This window comes from Somniosus microcephalus, chromosome 7 (assembly GCF_052327205.1).
Source record: "Somniosus microcephalus isolate GS21.2 chromosome 7, FLI_Smic_1.0, whole genome shotgun sequence".
Classification (NCBI taxonomy): Eukaryota; Metazoa; Chordata; class Chondrichthyes; order Squaliformes; family Somniosidae; genus Somniosus; species Somniosus microcephalus.
Window position 1 is genome coordinate 275228316 of NC_140993.1, and position 22621 is coordinate 275250936.

The 22621-nt window shown below is 48.8% G+C and overlaps 1 protein-coding gene across 23 annotated transcripts in view; it reads right to left on the minus strand.

Moving 5' to 3' along the window:
- The window catches only part of LOC147115349 (cAMP-regulated phosphoprotein 21-like), a 789554-nt gene that overhangs the window by 371286 nt on the left and 395647 nt on the right, over positions 1 to 22621 (minus strand). Inside the window, exon 1 of one of the 23 annotated variants that reach the window (XM_085993835.1) lies at positions 16839 to 16916. The exons of the other annotated variants lie outside the window; for them this stretch is intronic. The gene's annotated coding sequence lies outside the window, so the exon portion shown is untranslated. Of the gene's footprint in view, positions 1 to 16838; positions 16917 to 22621 lie in introns of those variants that run through there. 23 annotated transcript variants of the gene reach the window in all.

Consider the following 22621-nt stretch of genomic DNA (forward strand, 5'->3'; position numbering starts at 1 on the left):
ATCCTTACATTTCAGACCTAGATATATAACTAATACAACTGTGATTAATTCAGTAATGCCAACTCTCGCCAATTAATCATGCAACACGCAGTTTTTAAATGAAACTGTAACCCAACTCGCGCTCTCTCAGCGAAATCTCGCGGTTTTTTTCCCTCAGGGAATGAGGCAATGACCCTGGGCAGGAGTTCAACAGCACGGCAGTACTCCAATTGGCCAGTACGCAGCAGCGCCGTTCAGCATTGGCCACGGAGATTGGAATGCTCCCCGGAAACGCATGCATTAGAACGAATTGGAACCTTTGATAACAGCTCTCTTCACTATTGTCCTCAGGGGTTTGTAGAGAGCAGCTCGCCTCTATCAGATGTCTGGACCTCGAGAATTCCTTGTTCTAAAGCTCCTTTCACATCACCTTAATTCATGCTAAGCCGTCTCATTTGGCACCCTGAGATTCTCAGCTGATTCTACGCTCTGGAGAGTTGCTGAATATGATAATTGAAATGATGCACAAGTATTAACATGGGGCCCATCCCAAGCAGTCTCTAGAGGGCCCTGTGTGAGGGCCCAGGGTGGGATGCCCAGGGCTGAGTTGGCCCCGATAGTGCTATCTATTATGTCCGTGAATGATTGAGACACGGACAGCAGGAGTTGAACAAAACAAGTCTTCACTGATGGAAGTCAATAGTGAAACTGAAAACAACAGAGGCTCACTAGTGCCTTTTATACAGAGGTGGTCACTGCTGGTACTGCAGTCTGAGACCAGTTATTCTCTTAAAGGTACATACACAACAATTCCTCCCCTTTTAGATAAACAGTACATAACATTCATTTAACAACTAAATGATAACTAATTACAATCACAATTACGGTTGCTAGATACATTGGTTAAGTTTAAGCAATTGTAAGTTCAGTCTTTGAGGAGGCTTCCTGATTCTGTCTGGATAACGCCTCTTTGGGGTATCAGGTTCTTCTGGCAATGTTGAGTCGGGATCAATGTCGTTGTTTGGTTCATCTGCTTCCAATATTACCGGTTCTGCGGTAGCTGCAATTGGTACGTCGATTTCATTACCAGGTGTATCAGATCGTGGTGTGGAGTTGACGTTTTCCAGTGACTCTAGAATCTGGTCAGCATGGCGTCTTAGAATGCTCTCTCCAACGTCCACGGTATACATGAGAGGTCCTTGCCGTGTACAAATCGTTCCTGGCTGCCATTTCTCAGTGCGGTAGTCCCGGGCCAAAACTGGTTGACCTATCTTAAAACTCCTGGTCGGCCTTTCATTCATATTCTGAAACTGCCTGTTCTCCACATCTCTTCGGACGTTTGGCTTAACCAAATCCAAGCGGCATCGTAGTCTTCGATTGAAGAACATCATGGCTGGAGTTTGGTTGGTAACCGCATGTGTCGCATTCCGGTAGGCAAACAAGAAGTTGTCCACCTTGGTTGTAGGGGTATATCTTCATTACACATTGCCTTGATAGCCTTCTTGAATGTTTGGACAAACCTCTCGGCCAATCCATTAGTGGCTGGATGATATGGGGCAGATGTGTAATGCTCAACACCATTGTTCTTTAAGAACCTCCGGAACTCTTCAGACACAAACTGTGGTCCATTGTCAGAGCAAATCTGTTCAGGCAGCCCATTCCTGGCGAATATGGTTCGTAAAATTGTGATAGTTTTTTCCGTGGTGGTTGAGGACATTTTTATTACCTCTGGCCACTTTGAATGTGCATCCACTGCAATTAAAAACATCGAGTCCATGAAGGGACCAGCAAAATCAATGTGCACCCTTTGCCATGGAGATGAGGGCCACTCCCATGGATGCAGAGGAGCTTGTGGTGGGGCTTTTTGGACCTTCTGGCATCCTGCACAGCTCTTGGTCATCTCTTCGATTTCTCTATCGATTCCCGGCCACCACACAAATGCTCTGGCTAAGTTCTTCATTTTTACCCCACCCAGATGACCCTCATGAAGCTCATTGAGCACTCTATCCGTCAACTTAGGTGGAATTACTACTCTGGATCCACACATCAAGGTTCCTCTGCACACTGACAGCTGTTCTCTTCTCGGCGAGAATGCTGGCAGCAGTGGTTTGCCATGTGCTGGCCATCCCTTCACCGTTAAATCATAGACCCGTGATAGTGTCGGGTCATTCCGTGTTTCCTTTTCTATGTTTGCATTCGTCACAGGGAGACATTCGACTATGGTCGAGTGGAATAACTCCATTGGATCCACTGCAAGGTCTTCTTCTTCCACCGTCGGCAACGGTAGGCGTGACAATCCATCAGCATTCCCATGCTGTTTAGTTCCTTTGTACTCAATGTCATATTGGTGTGCCCCTAGGAAAAGGGACCACCTCTGCAGCCGTTGTGCTATCATTATCGGTACGCCCTTCTGAGGGTTGAAAATGGAGACAAGAGGTTGATGATCGGTTAGTAGAGTAAATTTTTGACCGTGCAGGTAGTGATTGAACTTCTTCACCCCCCACACTAGGCTGAGGGCCTCTCTGTCAATCTGGGCGTAGTTACGCTCGGCAGAAGTTGACGAGTGTGACGCAAAAGCTATCGGCCTCTCTAAACAATCAAGGAATTTATGTGACAGTACCGCCCCAATGCCGTAGGGAGACGCATCACACGCCAGTCTGATCGGCAGTGCTGGGTTGTAGTGAGCCAATACTTCCCTTGAAGTGATTAGGTCCTTACTCTTCTGAAAGGCCCGCTTACAATCATTGCTCCATTTCCATGCTACTCCCGTTCGTAGCAGGGCATTCAGTGGGTGCAGAATTGTCAACAAATTCGGCAAAAACGCCACCACCGGCGCACCGTGTCTGCAGTGTGTACCATCTACAAGATGCACTGCAACAACTCGCCAAGGCTCCTTCAGCAACACCTCCCAAACCTGCGACCTCTTCCACCTAGAAGGACAAGGGCAGCAGGCGCATGGGAACACCACCACCTCCAAGTTCCCCTCCAAGTCACACACCATCCTGACTTCGAAGTATATCACCGATCCTTCATCATCGCTGGGTCAAAATCCTGGAACTCCCTCCCTAACAGCACTGTGGGAGTACCTTCACCACATCGATTGCAGCGGTTCAAGGCGGCGGCTCACCACCACCTTCTCAAGGGCAACTAGGGATGGGCAATAAATGCTGGCCTTGCCATTGACGCCCAGATCCCAAAAATGAATTTAAAAAAAATACCAGAACGGTGATATTCAGCTGTCTTTAGAATGGTGAGCTGGTTTCCCAAAGCACTTCAATTCAAATCATGCAAATGACAGAGCGTAGAGTGTGCTTCAAGGGTTGAAAGCATTATCAGAAGTGAGATGATGAGAGTGGGAAAGGAGCCACATCAGGAATGTGAATCAAAAATGGTAGAAATACATAACTATAATTATCATCTTCTTGGGCAGTCCCTCGGAACCGAGGATGACTTGCTTCCACACTAAAAATGAGTTCGCAGGTGACTGATGAGTCCAATGCGGGACCTACAGTCTCTGTCACAGGTGGGGCAGACGGTGGTTGAAGGGGCGGGTGGGTGGGGTGCTTGGGTTGACGTGCGCTCCTACCACTGTTTGTGCTTGGCTTCCGCTTGCTCCCGGCGAAGAAACTTGAGGTGTTCGCTGCCTTCCCGGATGCTTCTCCTCCACTTTGTGCAGTCTTAGGCCAGGGATTCCCAGGTGTCGGTGGGGATGTTGCACTTTTTCAAGGAGGCTTTGAGGGTGTCCCTTGAAGCGTTTCCTCTGCCCACCTGGGGCACTCTTGCTGTGTTGGTGCTCTGAGTAGAGCGCTTGCTTTGGGAGTCTCATATCGGGCATGCGGACAATGTGACCCGTCTATCGGAGCTGATCGAGCGTGGTCAAAGCTTTAATGCTGGGGATGTTGGCCTGAGCAAGAACACTGACGTTGGTGCGCCTATCCTGCCAATGGATTTGCAGGATCTTGCGGGGGCAGCATTGGTGGCACCTCTCCAGTGCTTTGAGGTGCCTGCTGTACATGGTCCATGTCTCTGAAGCATACAGGTGGGCTGGTATCACTACTGCTCTGTAGACCATGAGCTTGGTGCCGGGTTTGAGGTCCTGGTCTTCAAACACTCTCTTTCTCAGGCAACCAAAGGTGTTGGACTTTGTCATCGACGTCTGCCCTTGTTGACAGTAGGCTTTCGCGGTATGGAAAGTGGTCCACGTTGTCCAAGGCCTTGTCATGGATTTTGATAATCGGGGAGCAGTACTGTGTGGCAGGGACAGGTTGATAGAGGACCTTTGTCTTACGGATGTTTAGTGTAAGGCCCACGCTCTCGAATGCTTCAGTTAAGGCATTGACGATGGTTTGGAGTTCGACCGCAGAGTGTGCGCAGACGCAAGCGTCGTCTGCATACTGTAATTGGATGAGGATGGGACAACCTTGGATCTGGACTGGAGGCGACGGAGGTTGAACAGTTTCCCATTTGTTCTGTAGATTGGGTGTTCACCACATTGGGCTGTCTCAGGAACTCCTTGGCAGCTTTTTCAAACTTATTATGCAGCTTCGGAGCACGTGGTCTGAAGCGCTCAGGAAATACTAAGCATGTGCAACAGGTCAGTGAGCATCTAACATAGTATTACCCCTGTACTTTGTTCAATGAAGACGACACAGGCAGCTGTTGGTGCTGTGATGGGAATGGTAAACAGCCTATAGGGCAGACAGTGAGCTGCGGAGCAGCACTGTGGCTGTCACTCCAGGGACAGGCCTGTGTATCGAGCCTACAGCGGCCTGAGGTCAAATATCAGCCACCGTCAGACCCACTGTCACATGCCTCACTGAGCCTTTGAAACACCCGGCAGTACAAAGTCTTAATTTCTGTTTAGAATACAATAATTTTGTGCTTACCTGATACTGTAAAATCACCCACCCAAAACTCAAGAGGGGTACCCAAACATAGAATGTGGTGATAACAGGTAGGATTTTTGTAAAGTATTTTCAGATGCAGTGATACAGTTTTTGTAAAGAGCGGTGACCAGTTAGAGACTAAATAAAGCCACTAATTAGGTTTATAAACCAACTGTCAATCTATATTGGTTTATGTTTGAGAAAAAATAGCAACTCCTGGTTTCTTACCAAATCTCAGGATTTTTACAAGTTTGTCTCATAATTTATGAGACGGTGGGGTTGGCATTACTATTAATTAGAACTTTTATATTAAATTTAATTAATTATTGTTTATTTATTAAATTATTTTACCTTTTGTGTGTCTGTTTCTCTCTGGCTAGCCATCATTATCTTATGTCACTTCTCTGAATTTAAAAATTAAAACAAGTTTATGGCTATAAAACTTTAATGGAAAAATGCACTGTGTAGCTTAGTTTCCCAAGTTTTCTGGGGGGCGGGGGGGCATTTTACACCATGCAGAGATACAGCTTCCAGTTGTGAAACAGCCTGAGAGAATGCTACTGATACGTGGGGAGAATTCTGCTCATGCGTAGACTGGGCCGTCTCCCTGAAGCTCAAAGAATGATAGCTCTGGGTCAACATCAAGCCCACACTTTTGAGAGAGGCCGAGGCCTTCATGTAAAAACATGAACGAAGCTACCTGACACACAAGAAAACTTCATTAGTACATTTAATCAGAATTGTGAAATATATAATTGATGCCATTACTTTTATAGCCCGAACTTGTGGAGTTGAGGGCAAAAACAAAATGCTGCATAAAAATGTTTTCAAAAAAAAGTTGAGTAATTTGACTCGTTTGTCTTCTTTTTTATTCATGGGTTCTCCTGGCTGGTCATTCGGGATTGGTTGGTTGTTCCTAGTTATTTCTCATTGATAGTTTTCTACCTAATTTCTTTACTTCTGATTCCTATGCCTTCCTTAAGTCTGAGTGCTACTATTTTAGTTTGAGCCAATCAGCAATGTGCCAACTGAAGAGTATCAGTTACATGAGGAAGAGTAATTAGGCAAGTCCTTTTTTAGATTACAGTATATAGATAGATATGGGTGGATATTAAAGCACTGCTCATACCACTTCCTTCCATTTTTGATTGGAGAAATTATCAAATTATCCATTTTAATCAATTTGACTACACAATTAAAGTGTTCACATATTTCAACCAATTAATAGACTGTAGCTTTACTGGTTTCCTAAGCAACCAAAAATGTGACATGCTCATGCACTAAATTAGCAAAGCCATTAAATTACAGTACATTCAAATTGCTTAGGCAGAAAAAAGCTATTTTTAGCTACTAATATCCACGGTGGGTTTTTTGTTGCAAATCTGCCCATGAAATGTAACTGTTGGAACATTGAATTAATTGTAGCGCCATACATCTTCACATCACTTGTATTTCTCATTAAAAATTGAACAGCCACAAAAACAAAAAATCTGAAATACATACAGACACATCATTATGCAAAAGACATAACCACCATTACAAGATAAACCTTGCTCTCAATGTTACCAAATGGCAAGATGAAGTCTCGGGTACTTCACTCACACCCTTTCATTTCCCAAGGAGGGCAAGCTGGCCAAGAGGGGTGGGTGAGGTGGGCAGAGGGAAGTACACCTCCAACCTTGAACTCGTCTGAAAACAAGTGATTACACCATTGGCCAAAGTATTCGTTCTTACTAATAAGTATACAAATAAGAAAACTTAAAAACCGACAGCCCAGATTTGTGGCTTTTGTGTTTGTCAATGTGCAAGATATCTTCCAAGCACTTTTATATTCGTGAATTAGCTACATGGCCTTCAAGAAATCTAAAACAGACATGAGCTGGAGAGAAGCCTGTTTTTGTATTAAATGAAGTATATAGATTCAAGCACATATCAGAGAAGGGTCAATTAGGAGGCTCAAAGCTGAGTTGAGGAACATATCATAGAATCTTACAGCACAGAAGGAAGCCATTTGGTCCATCATGCCTGTGCCGACTCGTTGAAAGTTATTCCAGATCATCATAACATGCTGGGTAAAAAAAATTCTCATCTCCCCTCTGGTTCTTTTGCCAATTATTTTAAATCTGTGTCCTCTGGTTACTGACCCAGCCGCCTATCAAACCCCTTCATGATTTTGAATGCTTCTATTAAATCTTCCCTTAACCTTTTCTGCTCTAAGAAGAACAATCCCACTTCTCTGATCGCTCCACATAATTGAAGTCCCTCATCCCTGGTACCATTTTAGTAAATCTCCTCTGCACCCTCTCCAAGTCCTTGACATCCTTCCTAAAGTGTGGTGCCCAGAATTGGCCACAATACTCCAGCTGAGGCCTAACCAGTGATTTATAAAAGTTGAACATAACTTCCTTAGAAACATAGAAAAATAGGAGCAGGAGTAGGCCATTCGGCCCTTCGAGCCTGCTCCGCCATTCAATATGATCATGGCTGATCCTCTATCTCAATGCCATATTCCCGCGCTCTCCCCATACCCCTTGATGCCTTCTGTGTCTTTGCCTTTATATTCTATGCCACAGCGAAAAATCGCATAGACCTCCTCAGAAGACAAACACGGGACACAACCAACAGAGTACCCTTCGTCATCCAGTACTTCACCGGAGCGGAGAAACTACGCCATGTTCTTCGCAGCCTTCAACATGTCATTGATGACGACGAACACCTCGCTAAGGCCATCCCCACGCCTCCACTACTCGCTTTCAAACAGCCGCCTAACCTCAAACAGACCATCGTTCGCAGCAAAATACCCAGCTTTCAGGAGAACAGCGACCACGACACCACACAACCCTGCCACAGCAACCTCTGCAAGACATGCCAGATCATCAACACAGATACCATCATCACACGTGAGGACACCACCCACCAGGTACATGGTACATACTCATGTGACTCAGCCAACGTTGTCTACCTCATACGTTGCAGGAAAGGATGCCCCGGAGCATGGTACATCGGCGAGACCATGCAGACACTGCGACAACGGATGAACGGACACCGCGTAACAATCACCAGGCAGGAGTGTTCCCTCCCAGTCGGGGAACACTTCAGCAGTCAAGGACATTCAGCCTCCGATCTTCGGGTAAGCATTCTCCAAGGCGGCCTTCGAGACACACGACAACGCAAAATCGTCGAGCAGAAACTGATAGCCAAGTTCCGCACCCATGAGGACGGCCTCAACCGAGATCTTGGGTTCATGTCACGCTACATGCAACCCCACCTGACGCAGGGTCATCCAGACTCGAGTCGACATTGGCTTGTTCTCTCTACACAGATGCGGCCGGACCGGCTGTGATTTCCAGCAAAAAAAATGTTTTTTGTCTGTTTTTTTGTTTTTCACACAGACCCCAGCATCTGCAACATGTGACCCCTTGTGACCCCACCTCATTGTTCTTTGATGTAATGTTTTCCTGACTGACCTGTTTGGATACCATTTACACCTTTGATTGCTGTGATTATCTCTCTGCCGAGGTGTGATAAATGGCAGTTAGAAAGATTACCTGTAAACATGACATTATTCTCTGACTATATAAACTGTGTCTTTATGCATCTCTCCACTTCACCTGACGAAGGAGCAGCGCTCCGAAAGCTTGTGATTTCAAATAAAGCTGTTGGACTATAACCTGGTGTTGTGTGATTTCTTACATCTATTTATAAAGTCAAGGACCCTGTATGCTTTTTTAACAGCCTTAGCAACTTGCCCTGCCACCTTCAAAGATTTGTGTACATACACCCGTAGGTCTTTCTATTCCTGCGGCCACTTTAAAATTGTACCATTTAGTTTATACTGCCTCTCCTCATTCTTCCCACCAAAATGTATTACTTCATACTTCACTGCGTTATATTTCATCTGCCCTGTGTCTGCCCATTTCACCAGTCTGTCTATGTCCTCCTGAAGTCTGCTACTATCCTCCTCACTGTTTACTACAATTCCAAGTTTTGTGTCATCTGCAATCTTTGAAATTATGTCCTGTATACCCAAGTCCAGGTCAGGATAAGGGGTCGGCCATTTAAGACTGAGATGAGGAGGAATTTCTTTGCTCAGAGGGTTGTGAATCTTTGGAATTCTCTGCCCCAGAGGGCTGTGAATGTTGAGTCTTTGAGTATATTCAAGGCTGAGGTCATAGATTTTTGGACTCTCGGGGAATCAAGGGATATGGGGATCGGGCGGGAAAGTGGAGTTGAGGTCGATGATCAGCCATGATTTTATTGAATGGCGGAGCAGGCTCACGGGGCCGTATGGCCTACTCCTGCACCTATTTCTAATGTTCTTATGTTTCCTTAAAGGGACCATGCGCAAATTGATTTTGACAGTTCTGCGGTCAGCGTTCTACAGCATTGAGGTGCTGCAAACACTGACCAGCACTGCACAGAGATGCACACCTGCACCCAGGCTCTCCCATGACTCCCTCCATAGGCATATGGAGGGAGTCACAGCACGCAGGGAGGTCCACTTCCCTTCCCATGGGCAGAAGAGACCTCCCCAGGAGACCAACACAGCCTGGTTGCACATTACACAGGAGGATACAAGCAGGGATGTCGTCAGGAGGACCTGGCTGCAGTGGTGCAAACCTTTCACTGATCTCAGTAGATCATGAAACGTTACTGCAAAGCCACACTCAACCTCATCATGGCTGATCATCGACCTCACATCCCCATCACTCTGCCTTCCCTACCCTACTCCTGCACATCCTTACTCACACCAACTTACCTTGCACCTCCACCCATCCCTCTCTATCTACATTATCACTTCCCCATCTGACTAGTCACCCCTCACACTCACCCTAGTCCAATCGTACCAACTAACAACACACAAGGGTAAGCACTTGTGTGTTTTAGCCAATGTTCATGTGAAGTTTCTGTTAATGTGTTGTAAAACATTGAGATCTATATTTTCAACAGTTTGCGTTCTTGGCAGATTTGGGTGCACCTTTGGAAGTGGTTTAGTGAGTCGCCGTGAACGGTGAGACATAACAGTACACCTCACAATGGCGATGAGTGGCTTGGGCTTTGTAGGGATGCTTTATGATGTTGGTGTGGGGTGGTGCCAACCTGGCGCATCACGTAGCAGCCAGGGTGTACAGCATCAAGTGAAGTAAATCTGGCCATGGTGAGGCCATCCTTGGCATCCCGGGGGGCAGCAATGTGGTCGGGTACTGATAGCCTGTGTCCTGAGCATCAGCTGATTGCAGAGAATGTTGTTGTTGGTGCTGCTGGGTTGCCTCGTTCTGCTGGTGTTGGGGCTGATCGTGGTGGGATTCTGCCGGGCAAGGTGAGAGTGTGTAAACTATACCCATTCTGATGTAATAGATGGCAGGTGAAGGTGAGATGACAGAAGCAAATCTGTCAATGGTGAGAGAGGTTGTTCCAATGAGTTGGCTCTGGATAGAGAGTTGACTCCAAACACTTGCAAGCTGCATAAAGCTCAATCTGTCTTCCAAATGCAGTAAGCAACAGTTTCTGAGCTTGGAAAGTGAACAGCTCTGAGATGGGAGCTTTTATACAACTTTTGCAGCTGTCAGGCAATCAGATAATTCAATGCTGAATCCACTCATGACATGTTGGGCTGACGTGATCCCCGAGCAGCGTGTAACCCGTGGGGTAACACGTAAAATTGAAAGGCAAGTTTAAAATACTATTTAACAATCTCTCTAATGATCTAGATTGCAGCTCCCCCCCACCTGGCGTCAGGTCTGTTCAGCGATGACAGACCCGACATCTGGGAGACTAGTGTGGAGGTGGCTTGACAGCAGGTTCCCTAGCCGCTGTCATAAAAAAATTTCCCACCCGACCCGCCACCAAACACGCCCACTGACCTCCCGAAAAATTCCCCCACTGTGCACAGTCTCGGATGACCCATTACAGAAAGGACATTAGTATCAATCCACCTAGGCGATGATGCCAGGGATAGAAAACAAGTTATGGCGAGAGATTTGAGATACTGGAACTATTTCCACTTGACAAGAGAAGGCAAAGGGGAAATTTAATAGAGGTTTTAAAATTATAAAAGGTTTCGATATAATGAATAGGGGAAGACTATTTCTGCATGATAGTGACGAGGAGTCATCAATTGCTACCAAGAGAATGAGGAGAGAGGTTAAGTTAAATTTCTTTATAGAGGGTTGTTGGAGCTTGGAATGCTATGCCACAAGGAGTACTTGAGACAGAGACCATGGCATCTTTTAAGGAAAAAAATGGATAAATATTTGAACCAGACACAGGTCTTTGGGGAGCGAGTGGGGCAGTGGGATTAGTTTTGGATTGATAGCAGAATGGCTTCCTTCTGTGCTGTAAACCTGTATGGTTCGATGTGGGGTGCAGGGGCAGAAAGCTGTGGCTGCTTTATGGGAGAGGGGCAGCAAGAAGCAATAGGAGGGATGGGGCAGCGCTCCATACTGGGTCCTTTGCTTTTTGTGGTATATATCAATGATTTGGACTTGAATGTAGGAAGTATGATTAAGAAGTTTGCAGATGATACAAAAATTGGCCGTGTGGTTGATAATGAGGAAGAAAGCTGCAGACTGCAGGAAGATATCAATGGGCTGGTCAGGTGGGCAGAACAGTGGCAAATGGAATTCAATCTGGAGAAGTGTGAGGTAATGCATTTGGGGAGGGCTAACAAGGCAAGGGAATGCACATTAAATGGTAGGACACGGAGAAGTGCAGAAGATCAGAGGGGCCTTGGAGTGCATGTCCACAGATCCCTGAAGGTAGCAGGACAGGTAGATAAGGTGGTTATGAAGGCATACGGGATACCTGCCTTTATTAACCGAGGCATAGAATATAAAAGCAGGGAGGTTATGATTGAACTGTATAAAACACTAGTTAGGCTGCAGCTAGAATGCTGCGTGCAGTTCTGGTCACCACTTTACAGGAAGGATATGATTGCACTAGAGAGGGTGCAGAGGAGATTTACGAGGATGTTGCCTGGGCTGGGGAATTTTAGCTATGAGGAAAGATTGGATAGGCTGGGGTTGTTCTCTTTGGAGCAGAGGAGGCTGTGGGGAGACCTAATTGAGGTGTATAAAATTATGAGGGGCCTAGATAGAGTGGATAGGAAGGACCTATTTCCCTTAGCAGAAGGGTCAATAACAGGGGCATAGATTTAAAGTAATCGGTCGGAGGTTTCGAGGGGATTTGAGGAGAAATTTTTTCACCCAGAGGGTGGTGGGGGTCTGGAACTCACTGCCTGAAAGGGTGGTCGAGGCAGAGACCCTCATCACATTTAAAAAGTACTTGGATATGCACTTGAAGTGCCGTAACCTACAAGACTACGGACGAAGTGCTGGAAAGTGGGAATAGACTGGAGAGCTCTTTGTCGGTCGGCACGGACAAGATGGGCCGAATGGCCTCCTTCTGTGCTGTAAATTTCTATGATTCTATGAAAGGCAATTGGCATTTGGGGTAGGTGAATGCAAGAGGTGGTAGGTCAGAGTGGGGGAGGCAAGAGCTCTTGGGGCGAGGGCAGAGAGTGTAGGAGGGAAGAACGTAAAAAAGGCATGGCTGCTCATTGTGGGCAGAATTGGCAACAGACGGTAGGGGAAATAGATTCATAGAAACATACAGCACAGAAGGAGGCCATTCGGCCCATCATGCCTGTGCTGGCTCTTTGAAAGAGCAGTCGTGCTTAGTCCCACATCCCCGCTTTTTGTCCGTAACTCTAAGTTGTTCATCCTCAAGTACCCGTCCAACTCCCTTTTAAAATTATTAATGGAATCAACTTCCACCACCTTTTCAGGTCGAGCGTTCCAGATCCCGACAACTCTCGGAGTGAAAACATTTCTCCTCATCTCCCCTTTAGATCTTTTTCCAATGATTTAAATCTATGACCTCTGGTTATTCACCCACTCGCCAGAGGGAATATTTTTTTTGCTTTTTACTCCATCAAAACCTATCATCTTGAAAACCTCTATTCGGTCACCTCTTAACCTACTCTGTTCCAAGGAGAGCAGTCCTAACTTTTCCAACCTCTCCTCATAACTGAAATACAAGATAGATGTAGATCTTCAGGTCAGGTGGCACTGCTGTGAGCACACCACAGAGCTATCTAGCTTGAAGATATGTTAGGGTGACTCGTATAAATTGCCACCGATCTTGGAGAAGAAAGCCAGTGGACTCAAATACAAGTATGACAGAAAAACATGACAGAAACCACAACAGGAAATGTGTTACCAGAAATTTGCATTACACATGAAACATTGAATATATGACTAGCACGTGTCCTGCGGGGTTACTCAAGATAAGTCAGAGGTTTTATAAGATCATGGTATTATACCAAGTTGGATTATGAAGCAAGTTGACATGGGGGGGCAGCCCTGGGACCACAGGCAAGAACACTCGGTTTAGTAATTTGATTGGGGGATCCTAGGGTTCTGGGATCACTGGGGGAAGCATTCCTGAAATATGAATGTAGTGCAGGAGTGTCGTAAGGTTTGGGTACATTGGTGTGGATCTGACATCACTTGAGCACTGTGAATGCAGTTTTGGGGTTTGTGAGAACCGAGAGATTCACATTTTGCTCACACACAATCGTCTGGAGCTTAAAGACAATATAAAATCAGTGGATTTATTTGGAAATCATGCCTATTCATTTTAGGCAGTATTTTACAGGATACATCCATATCCTATGGGGAATTCTTCGGTTTGTACTGCCTGCTGCCATATTACTTCAGCTCCTCACTTGGAACTATGTATGCAGCTGAAGATTTGAATTTTACTGGTTTGTTTATATCTACCTCAAATTATAGAAGGCTCTGATCTTATTATAGGCTTTCTATAAGCTACTGGTTTAGTATTTAAAATGATTCATCAAAATCATATGAAAATTCCATTATATAAGCATTATAATAGGAAAAGTCAGGGATGAGAAACAGCTGTTCGCATAATGAGTTCATCCCTCTAGTTCCTCTACTCTCCCATCATACCAGCCAACTGTATATTGAACAATCCGTGCTCATGCCTTTATTATCCTGCCTTGCAGTTCCTTCCTAACATTTTACACTCTGAGTAAATGTTTCTTCATGTTGGTTTAAATTTATTTTTCAATACTGTGGTATTATTTTTCCTGGCTTACCTTGAAGTCATCTAGTTTTACTTTATCTCCGTTGTTTAATAATTTATATAGTTTGATGAGGTTCCCCCAGCCACCTTATTTTTAAACCTTCTCTGCTCTTTCCTCATAGTTCATCCCTTTACACTCGAGATCAATCTTGCTGCTGTTCTCTGTACCCATTTCAGTGCAACTATATCTTTTATGTGGCATGGTGACCAAAACTGAATGCAATACTAGGGGGACAAATTATGTTGCTTTGCGCCTCCCGTTAGCGCCCGGTGCAAAGGAACTAGTGCCTGGGCGCGGCGCCAACGCCTCCCGCGAAATTCAGCGGGAGGTTAGCGGCGGCGCTGTTAGCGCCCCGTGGCGCTGCACCGCCAGCGATGATGTCATCACCATGCACAGCACCCCCTGACTTACCGCCGGACGCTATGTCCGACGGGGTCGGGGGGGCCTACCTGCGGCCGGGGCGACGCTATTTAAAGGCAAGGTGCCGGGCGGCCATTTTTGTTGCTGGCCGCCTACCAGCACCTGCATCCACTCCCGTCCCCGGCCTCCTTACACCCCCCCCCCCGACCCCACGCCGCGGAGTGCCGGCTGCACTCCATGAGCCCGGCACTTCTCTTGAGTGCCAGGTTCTTTTGCTGGCACTCCGATCCCCGGGAGCCTAGCTGGGCCCCGGGTCGCGCTGCACAAGACCCCTCCCCTTTAAGAGGAGGAAGGTCTGCAATACCGCGGCGCAACACTTCCAGTAGCGCCCCTCTTCCCTCTTGGGGCACTACCACTCAATCTTGGTTGCGGGGGTGCTAAGTTATCCGGGGCACTAAAAGTAGCGCCCCAGCAAAGTTAGCGCCCCCAAGGTGGCGCAACTCAATTTTTCACCCTAAGTGTGGTCTGACCAGTGCATTGCAAAGCCTCAGTAAAACGTGTGAACTTATATTCTACTGTTCTGACTATATGTCCGAGCATAGATGAGGGACTTCAGTTATGTGGAGAAACTAGAGAAGCTTGGATTGCTCTCGAGAGCAGAGAAAGTTAAGGAGAGATTTAAAATGATAAGGGGTTTTAGCAGGGAGAAGCTGTTTCTACTGGCCAGTGGGTTGGGAATTAGAGAACACAGATTTACGATAATTGGCAAAAAAAAGTCTGAGGGGAGATGAGGAGAATTTTTTTTATGCAGTGAGTAATTATGATCTGAAATGCACTGCCTGTAAGGGTGGTGGAAGCAAATTCAATAGTAACTTTCAAAGGAGAATTGGATATATACTTGGGAAAAGAAAAATATGCAGGGCTATGGGGAAAGAGCAAGGGAGTGGGACTAATTGGAGAGCTCTTTCAGAGAGCTGACAGCGCAATGGGACAAAGAGCCTCTTTCTGTACTGTAATATTCTACAATTTTATGATTCATTCTGTTAGCATTGCTTCACCATATTTTCTTGATATCAAAAGTAACGTACCTGCCATTACTTCTGGGCCCTCTTGTAAGTCACCCTGTGCTAATGCCTTTCCATCCACTATATACTTGCTTACCTTTTGACGTGTATGTTGTAATGTGGGAAACACGGCAGCCAATTTGCACACAGCAAGGTCCCACAAATAGCAATGTGATAATGAAAAGATAATGGGCGCGAAATTCGGTAGCGCCTTTTTATGGGCGGTAACACTGGCGAGGCGGAACATCCTGAGCCCGGCGAGGAAGTCCCACCCGGCCGCGAAATTCGCCTTACCACCCCACCCGACATGGCGTCCACTTCCTGGTGGGGTGGTAACCGAGGCGATGTCAGGGCACGATCGCCTTCAGTTAAAGGGAAGGGCTGCTGTACACGCTGCAGGGCCTCCGATGGCCCCAACTAGGCCACCAGGGCGGCATGGTGCAATTCAATTCAATTCAATTTTTCAATTTTTTTTTTATTTGTCATATATGCAGCAGACGTGTGTACTGCACAATGAAATGTTGATTTTTACGAGTCCTCCCAACATTGGAATAAATATGGCATATATATATTCCGAGACACGGTGCCAGGCTGCGCGATGACGGCCATGACCACACCATGGCACACCATGGAGGAACGACCTGGAGGTCGGCCAAAAAAAGAAAATGGCAGCGCGGGTCGCGGCCGCACCCCCCCTTTAACTACCACCCTGCGAGCGGAGGTCGGCCCGGCTCGCGACCCGCAAGGCTGGCGCCAACACCGCCCGTAGCAGCCTCGCGGGGTACATCCGAATGTCTGCCGCAAGGCGCGAAGGGGATGCAGAGAGATGCTACCAGTGGGGACATCATCGCTGGAGGCGTGGCGGCCCGGGGCGCTACCAGCGGGGGCGCGGCGCTATCTGGTAGCGCCTCAGCAACGCCCTGCCAAATTTCGCAGGAGGCGCTTTTTTCTACCCCCACCGCTAACGGTAGTCATAAAGGAGCCGAAAATCGGCCCCACTATGTTTCAATAATGTTGGTTGACGGATAAATATTGGCCCGGACAACGGGGAGAATGCCCTTGTTTTTCATCGAAATATTGTCATGGGGTCTTTTACGTCCGCCCAAGAGGGGAGATGGAACCTCAGTTTAACGTCTCATCTGAAAAACAGCACCTCTGACAGTACAGCACTCCCTCAGTGGCTGGACTATCAGCCTAGATTTTGTGCTCAAGTCGCTGGAGTGGGACTTGAACCCACAACCTTCTGAATCAGAGGCGAGAGTGCTGCCACTGAGCCACAGCTGACGCTGAATTCATCCAATCATTTTTTTTAATAACCTATCTGTAATGTATTATCACATGGTGTGATGAAATATTCCATTCATCACTCATTGGTATTCTCTGCCTGTGACTGTGGTTGGTTTCAGTTTCATTTGCCTTACCTCAGTTCCGTTTCCTCACCATTGTATTGTACTGTGTGTAGGGCTCCGCCCATACCTGGCCCCTATGTAAGCTGGCCCAGCCTGCATCACATCCAGTACGGCAGACCTCTGGATGGAAGATACCTCTCCTCTGTGTGTTACCTTCTAAGTCAATGAAAGCCTTGTTTTGTTTCGCTAACATCGAGTCTCGGATTTATTGAGGCACATCAATTTTATTGACTTAATTTTCAACAGAATGGATCAACTCTTGAAACCCGAACGTTTGGATTTGGACCAGCATGCTTCGGATGCATCGGCACGCTTCGGACACTGGTTTATGTGTATGGAAATCTTCCTGGACAATTCCGCAGCCGTGAAAGACGCGACGGACGCTGCGAGTATGAAACTCGGAATTCTGCGGAATTGGGTAAGCCACCGGGTTTACCCCCTCATCCAAGACGCCGACACGTACCCGGCCGCCTGCGACATCTTAAAGGCGCATTACCAGCAGCCTATGAATGAGGTGTATGCTAGGCATCTGCTCGCTACTCGCGCACAGCGACCTGGGGAATCGGTGGAGGAGTTCCTAGGCACCCTGAAAACGCTTGGCAAAGACTGCAAGTGCCAAGATGTAAAAGCCGCAGTGTACACTGACGAGCTTGTTTGCGATGCCTTTATCACAGGCCTCAGCTCCACTTACATCCGGCAGAGTCTGCTGGAAAAAACGGGATTGGACCTGAAACAGGCTGCGGACACAGCGCGATCCCTGGATGTGGCCCAGAGAAACTCGGACGCCTACTCTTCAGCCCGCGCCGTCCACGCCGCCAGGTGTGCACCAAGGGCGCCGCCATCTTGGAAGGCATCTTCCCCGCCCGGCAGCCCGACACCGTCGGGGCCCCGCTCTCCCTCCAGAAGCCCTACGACAGCCGCAACGCGTCGGGGACCCAACTGCTACTTCTGCGGGCAGCCGAAGCACACCAGAAACCTGTGCCCGGCGAAAGGCACCACCTGCTTTAAGTGTGGTAAGAAGGGGCACTTCGGGAAGGTGTGCAGAGGGAACCCCGCCGGAAAACCTGCCACCACCGCGTGTGCGCCGTGGGAGCGGCCATCTTGGACGCCATCTTGCCCGAACTCGTGGGGTCCGCCATCTTGTGAGCAGACAGCGTGGACGCCATCTTGTCTCGATCAGGGCCCTACAGTGGCATCGGTCACAGTGGACCAGACCAGGCCGCACCCGCTATCCAAATCATTGGTGGACATCGAGGTAAACGGGTGCGGGGTTAAATGTTTAATTGACAGTGGAAGCACGGAGAGTTTTATCCACCCTGAACTGGCACAACAACTCTCCCTAAAGGTGGTCCCTACTCGGGGTACCATCTCTATGGCTGATAAAACCCAGACATCGACCATTATGGGTTACTGCACGGTACAATTGTCTGTTAACGGAACTGTATACGATAATTTTAAAGTACTAATCATGAAGAATCTATGTGCGAGCGTGATCTTGGGCCTGGATTTCCAGTGCTCCCACCAAAGCATCACGCTCAATTACGGTGGGTCCCAGCCGCCCCTCACAGTGTGCAGTCTGGCTACCCTGAAGGTAAAGCCGCCTTCGCTATTCGCGAACCTTACCCCTAACTGCCGGCCAATAGCGACCAAAAGCAGGAGGTACAGCTGGGAGGACAGGCGGTTTATCGCGACCGAGGTAGACAGGCTCCAAAAAGAGCACATTATTGAACGCAGCAACAGCCCGTGGCGCGCCCAAATGGTAGTGGTAAGGGGTAGCGAGAAGAAACGGATGGTGATCGACTATAGCCAAACGATCAACAGGTACACCCAACTAGACGCCTACCCGCTACCCCGCATATCAGAAATGGTGAACCAAATCGCCCAATACCGGGTGTTCTCCACCATCGACCTCAAGTCAGCGTACCACCAGCTCCCTATCAGACCAGAGGACCGCCCGTACACCGCCTTCGAGGCGAACGGACGCCTCTACCAATTCCTCAGAGTCCCCTTTGGGGTGACGAATGGGGTCTCGGTCTTCCAGAGGGAGATGGACCGCATGCTCGATGACCACCACTTGCAGGCAACCTTCCCCTACCTCGACAACGTCACCATCTGCGGTCACCACCAGCAGGATCACGACTCGAACCTCGAGAGGTTCCTGAAAACCGCACAAAAACTCAACCTCACCTACAACGAGGACAAGTGCGTTTACAACACCACGCGCCTCTGCATACTAGGCAGCGTGGTGGAGAATGGGGAAATCGGACCAGACCCCGACCGATTGCGCCCCCTACGGGAGCTGCCCCTGCCCAACACTCCCAAAGCCCTGAAAAGGTGCCTGGGGTTATTTTCTTATTATTCCCAATGGGTCCCCAACTACTCCGACAAAGCCCGCCCCCTCTTGAAAGCATCCTCTTTTCCGCTCCCTGCTGAGGCCCACGCCGCCTTCAAAAGCATTAAGCGGGATATTGAGCGGGCCACGCTACAGGCAGTGGACGAGAACACTCCCTTTCAAGTGGAAAGTGATGCGTCTGACTTTGCCTTGGCGGCCACCCTCAACCAGGTGGGGCGGCCCGTAGCTTTCTTCTCGAGGACCCTCCAAGGGCCCGAGATCAGACACTCCTCCGTGGAAAAGGAGGCCCAAGCCATCGTGGAGGCAGTGCGCCACTACCTAGCCGGCAAACGCTTCACCCTACTTACCGACCAGCGGTCGGTAGCGTTTATGTTCAATAATAAACAGAGGGGGAAGATTAAAAATGATAAGATTCTTAGGTGGCGGATCGAGCTCTCCACCTTCGATTATGACATCATTTACCGGCCAGGGGCCCTTAACGAATCCCCCGACGCCCTCTCACGAGGGATGTGTGCCAGCGCCACTGGGGATCAGCTACAGACCCTCCACAACGACCTCTGCCACCCAGGGGTCACGCGGCTGTTCCACTTCATAAAGTCCCGCAACTTACCCTACTCGATTGAGGAAGTTCGGTCTCTGACCAGGAACTGCCGCACTTGCGCTGAGTGCAAGCCTCGGTTCTACCGCCCAGATAGAGTCCACTTAATCAAAGCTACACGGCCCTTTGAGCGGTTCAGCTTAGATTTCAAGGGCCCCCTCCCGTCCGTCGACCGCAATGTTTACTTCCTGAACATTGTGGACGAATACTCCCGTTTCCCATTCGCCCTCCCCTGCCCAGACATGACCAGCGCCACGGTCATTAAATGCCTCAACAGCCTGTTCTGCCTGTTCGGTATGCCGAGCTACATCCATACGGATAGGGGGGCGTCCTTCATGAGTGAAGAGCTATGCCAGTACATGCTGTCCAGGGGGATCGCCACAAGCCGTACCACCAGCTACAACCCCCGGGGTAACGGTCAAGTGGAGCGAGAGAACGGGACAGTATGGAAAGCAGTCACTCTAGCTCTAAGGACCAAGGGCCTCCCTATGTCCCGCTGGCAGGAAGTCCTCCCAGATGTGCTCCATTCGATACGGTCGCTATTGTGTACTGCCACTAATGCCACGCCTCATGAGCGAATGTTTGTCTTTCCCCGGAAATCCACCTCAGGCGTATCCATGCCGTCATGGCTCTCCACCCCAGGTCCGGTATTCGTGCGAAGGCATGTGAGGGGCCACAAGACGGACCCTCTCGTGGAGTCAGTGCACCTACTCCACGCCAACCCCCAATACGCATATGTCCGGCACGCCGACGGAAGGGAGGACACCGTGTCCATAAAAGACGTCGCCCCAGCCGGTAACGACAGCAACCACGACAACAGCAGCAACAACGATCACAGCAACTCTTACCCACCCACTACTCTTTCATCACCCCCGGAAGAACATCGACCAACGGTACCCCCACCAACTACCCCTTCAACAACCCTGGCGGCACCCCCGGCAGAGACCCAGGAGGCCACCCAGCCGACACCCGCGGCACCACAACAGCCACGTCGGTCGCAGAGGACTATCAAACCCCCGAACAGACTAAATCTATAGAAGGGGTGAGTGTGATGAAATATTCCATTCATCACTCATTGGTATTCTCTGCCTGTGACTGTGGTTGGTTTCAGTTTCATTTCCCTTACCTCAGTTCCGTTTCCTCACCATTGTATTGTACTGTGTGTAGGGCTCCGCCCATACCTGGCCCCTATGTAAGCTGGCCCAGCCTGCATCACATCCAGTACGGCAGACCTCTGGATGGAAGATACCTCTCCTCTGTGTGTTGATATACCTATCAATTCGTCCAATGAAAGCGACGAGTTAGGAAAGTAACTATAGGTTTTTATTGACTAAATAACAGAGCCCACCCTCATGGGTGATCGGATCCAGCAAGGAGGAATACCAGCCAGTCGACTACCTTTATACCTGGGCAGGTAGGTGGAGCCATGGGCGGAGTCAGTGATGGTCAGCCCAGGTATAACAGTGTGACAAGAGGCGACCTCGTATAGTGATACAACAGTGAGAACAGTGATAACAATATAACAGTGATAACTATAGTGTAACGATAGTGAACGATAAAAGTGGTTTACCACATTCACCCCTTCTTTAGATTTGAGTCCGGCGGGGTGAAGTGTACTACCAGTTCTGGTATGTCAGTCTGTCCGGAGGCCTCGTAAGCCTCTCCGATCGTCGCAGCGGCGGTGTTGCATTATCCGGTGTTAATGCTGGTGTCTGCGTGGTCGGCGAAGGCTCGTGGGGTTCCGGCATGCCGTCTACCTGGGCTGGAATTGGGGGGGTGGTGGGGGGGGGTAAAGGTGGTGTCTCCGGAGTGCCCGAGGGTGCGAGGTCTCGTAAGGAGACAGTATCCTCCCGCCCGTCTGGGTAAGCCACGTAGGCGTACTGGGGGTTGGCGTGCAGGAGGTTCACCATCTCGACCAGGGGGTCCGTTTTATGGGCCCTCACGTGCTTTCGCAGCAGGACGGGCCCCGGAGAGGTCAGCCAGGTTGGTAGAGTGGTTCCCGTAGTCGACTTCCTGGGGAAAACAAACATTCGTTCATGGGGGGTGGCGTTAACGGCAGTGCAAAGTAGTGACCGGATGGAATGCAGCGCTGTCGGGAGGACTTCCTGCCAGCGGGAGGTTGGGAGGCCCTTAGACTTTAAGGCTAAGATGACGGCCTTCCAGACAGTCGCGTTCTCTCTTTCCACCTGGCCGTTCCCTCGGGGGTTGTAGCTGGTGGTCCTGCTTGCTGCAATACCTCTCGCTAGTAGGAACTGGCGGAGTTCCTCGCTCATGAAGGAGGAGCCCCGGTCACTATGTATATAGTTCGGGAACCCGAACAAGGCGAAGAGTTCGTTCAGGCATTTAATGACCGTGGTACTGGTCATGTCTGGGCAGGGGAAGGCAAAGGGGAAACGGGAGTACTCATCAACGATGTTGAGGAAGTACACATTACGGTCGGATGACGGTAGGGGCCCCTTAAAGTCGATGCTCAGGCGCTCGAAGGGGCGGGTGGCCTTGATCAGGCTTGCTTTGTCCGGCCTATAGAAGTGCGGTTTGCACTCGGCACAGGTCTGGCAGTTCCTGGTCATGGTCCTGACCTCCTCGCTGGAGTAGGTCAGGTTGCGGGCCTTAATGAAATGGTAAAGTCTGGTGACCCCGGGGTGGCAGAGGTCGTTGTGGAGGGTCTGAAGTCTATCAATATGCGCGCTGGCGCATGTAATTCGTGAAAGAGCATCGGGGGGTTCGTTCAGCTTACCTGGCCGGTACAAGATCTCATAATCGTAGGTGGATAGCTCGATTCTCCACCTCAAGATCTTGCCATTCTTGATTTTGCCCCTCAGCTTGTTATTAAACATGAAAGCGACCGAACGCTGGTCGGTGA